This window comes from Lontra canadensis, unplaced genomic scaffold (genome assembly GCF_010015895.1).
Source record: "Lontra canadensis isolate GAN:19392208 unplaced genomic scaffold, GSC_riverotter_1.0 scaffold35, whole genome shotgun sequence".
In the NCBI taxonomy this organism is placed as follows: Eukaryota; Metazoa; Chordata; class Mammalia; order Carnivora; family Mustelidae; genus Lontra; species Lontra canadensis.
The window spans coordinates 4,618,366-4,621,806 of NW_022631029.1; positions in this window are offsets into that span (position 1 = coordinate 4,618,366).

Sequence of the window (3,441 nt, forward strand, 5' to 3'; positions counted from 1 at the left end):
GCGAACCTTAGCCCATTCTACTTTCCATAGGAAACCCCACCCTTTGCCATATTGCATGGGTTTGGAGGTTTGAAGATTTGGGGGGGGGGGGTCATCCAGAAAAGCTTTTCATACCATGGCCATCTGTCATCTGGGGGCCTCCAGGTATCCCCCTTGTCACTCAGTTGTTTTCTAGAGTTCTTCTCTCCTTCCCCCGCTCCCCCATCTATTCCACAAACCCTTGGAGAATACATTTTCGTCTCTTTATGACTTCTCTCATTGACCCACCAGCCCCTGACCCTCCTCCTCTGTTAGCCTTCTCTTGAATTCTGCTGAAGAAACTTTTCACCAACCCATTTCTCGAATAAGAACATCGAGGATAAGTTGGGCTCACAGCACTATGACCATCCTCGCAACTGTAGGGCTTCTCAGTGGTGATTTCTGAGTCTCTCTGAAAGCTCTAGCCTATGGGCATGTTGTATACACACTCATTTTTATAAGGCACTCCTTATTAGTTCTTAACAGATTTTCAAAGATATCTGTGACCCCTGAAATGAGATCCTGAGCTTTGGCGTTAGATGTCCCATTTCGATTTAAAATTAAAGTCTCTGGGGCACTTGGGTGGCTCAGATGGTTAAGCGTCTGCCTTTGGCTTAGGTCATGATCCCAGGGTCTTGGGATCAAGTCCCGCATCAGGCTTCCTGCTCAGTGGAGCCTGCTTCTCCCTCTTCCTTTGGGTTTTCTCTTTCTCTCTGTCAAGAAAATAAATAAAATCTTAAAAAAAAAAATAAAATTAAAGTCTCCATTTCTATGAAAGAGGTGCAAGGTTGAGCTACCACCTAGACTTAGGAGCCATCTTAGGGTTCACAAAAGGAATAAAAAAATGAAAAAGAGGCAGAGCACCTATACCCCCTTTCCCCAAGGCAACTTCCAGCATGAGCTGGAAGAATGGAAAGGAACGAAAATGAACTGGTTATGTCGGTGAGTCTATTTCCAAAGACAAGCAACAGGAATACCAACTGGGAGTAGATTTTGCAATAAAAATACCCAAGCGTGGATGTCTCCAAGGGTGATATTTCAGCAGCTCAGTGACACGCTGAAGATCCAGCTCCTTTCCAAACTCAGCCCGGCTTCATCCCAGGCTGGTCACCTCGATCCCAGCAGCAGCGGCAGCGGCAGTGGTGAACCCAACAGCATCCGGTGATAACAGGGAGGACCATCTCCTGCCATGAGTCTCTTAACCAATGACAAAATAACACCCCAAATAACTCCCCATCAACTTTTGCTCATTTCTCCCCGGACGGAATTATATCATGTGTTCCCGCCTAAACCAATCACAAGCGAGGGGGCATGGCAGCGCCCACATTGGCTGGGACTGCCGAGGGACTGTGTAGCTGTCAGAGGGAGGTGGCTACCAAGACAAGAGTGGGTTTCCTTGGGGGCGTGATGGGATGGGCAGCCACGTGTGCCATAGGGAGACTCAGGGATCTGGTCTTCGGATGATGAAGATGGGGTGGGGGGCATAGGGGTTGTGGGGGACAGAGGGCACAGCCAAGGAAAGGGAGGAAAGAGACGGTGGGCCAGACAGCTCTCCTTGCTTGTAGGACATTCTGGTTATTTCTTCAAAAGCCTCGGGGCAGGTAGGGGCTGGGGGAAGTGGTATCTGAGTGGCCATGAGCATAAGTGTATTGAATATGCTGCTTCCCAGCAGGAAAGACTCTGATGAGGTCTCGTTTGCAGTCTGATCACAGCCCTTTCTGCTTCGGCATTTCCACTCCAATTCCTCTTCCATCGCCTCTCTCTAACTCCGAACGTGTCCTTCCTTCTCTTGGACTCTTTAACGCTCTCTTTGCTTTTCATTTCTTTTCCATGTCTTTAATTTTTTGAAGGTCTCAAGAAATAGTTTCATCATCTTTAGTGTCTGGTCTAGACACTCCGAGTGGGAGGGAGGCAGCTGCAGATTTCAGCTCAGACTCTGTGCTGCATGGGTTTACAAAACGTCCAGTAGAGTCACAGGAGCCCTCTCGGACCCCTGATGCCCTGAAAGAATGGAGACGCCTTCCCACCAAAGGATGCAATCAATCATGCAGACCTGCTGGCTCAGAGCCCCTGCAGAGTCATCTCCATCTGTAATGCACCGTTTGCATGCATTTAAAAACCCGAACCCGAACCCGGGGCATCTGGGTGGCTCAGTGGGTTAAAGCCTCTGCCTTCGGCTTGGGTCATGATCCCAGGGTCCTGGGATCCAGCCCTGCATTGGGCTCTCTGCTCAGTGGGGAGCCTGCTTCCCCCCCCACCCCCCCGCCCACCTGCCTGCCTCTCTGCCTACTTGTGACCTCTGTCAAGAAGTAAATAAAAGCTTAAAAAAACGACAACAACAACGAATCGTTAGCAGATAACCTTGTAGTTATAAGCTCACATCACAGCATGGATGTCTCTCTGCGAGTCTCAAATGAAACTTGCAACGAGGCTCCCAGAATACTCACCAGGAAAGCTTCCTGGAAAACTGGAAGCCAGCACCTTCACCCTCATTTCACTGAAATGCAATTCTAATAGTGCTTTTCTTGGTTTCTGGCTCTGCAAGGTCTCATGTGCCCCATGGAGACGAGGCCATTGGTTGAGATGTTGTTGGTTAGGAGAGCCGGGTTGGTGGGCTGAGCAGGGGCCTCGATGCTCAAAAGCCATTGCACTCCCACCCGGCCTCTCTTGGATACGTGGGAGCTCTGATCTGTGCAGAGGGGAGGAGGGACAAGTTTTATCAGGGGATGGGCTGGAGGAGATACAGGGACTGCAGGACAGATGCTATGGCCCCTGTTCTTAGACCCAGGACAGAGAAAGGAATTCGAGACTGAAGCTGCTCGAGAGAAAGTATTTGAGGACTTGAACCCAAAGACAGCTGCCTCAGGGTCAGAGAGCCCTGTGGGGTTGGGGTGCTGGCTGTGGGGAGGTCTGGCCGCTGCGCCAGAACCACAGATGGCATGCCGATGGTCTGCACCTTGATGTCTGGTGTTGGGCAGTGGCACTGGGGAGGCTCCGGCACGCAGCCTCATTTAGCAATGACTCCTGATTGGGGGGAGTGGGAGCTGGGGCAAGAAGTGAGGAGGGGAGGGGTGGAAACCGCAGCACGTGAGCTGGCCCCGAGGACGCCACCACGGGACACTAGTCTTTTCCATAGTTGTGTGGTTGCATTGGACAGTGGCTGGGGAAGGACGCAGCTGGCCAGTCACCTCTGTCCTTTCATGTGGTGTCAGGCCTCCGTGTGGCCTCTCCCTGTGGCCTAGTTTAGGCCTCCTTACAGCACGGTGGCCTCAGGGAGGGCGAAATAATTCCAGCTGGCTGAAGGCTTCACAAGTGAGGACTGGAGGGCGTCTGGGGGGCTCATTTGGTTCAGCGTCTGCCTTTGGCTCAGGTTGTGATCCCAAGGTCCTAGGATCGAGCCCTGCGTCGGGCTCCTTGTTCTGT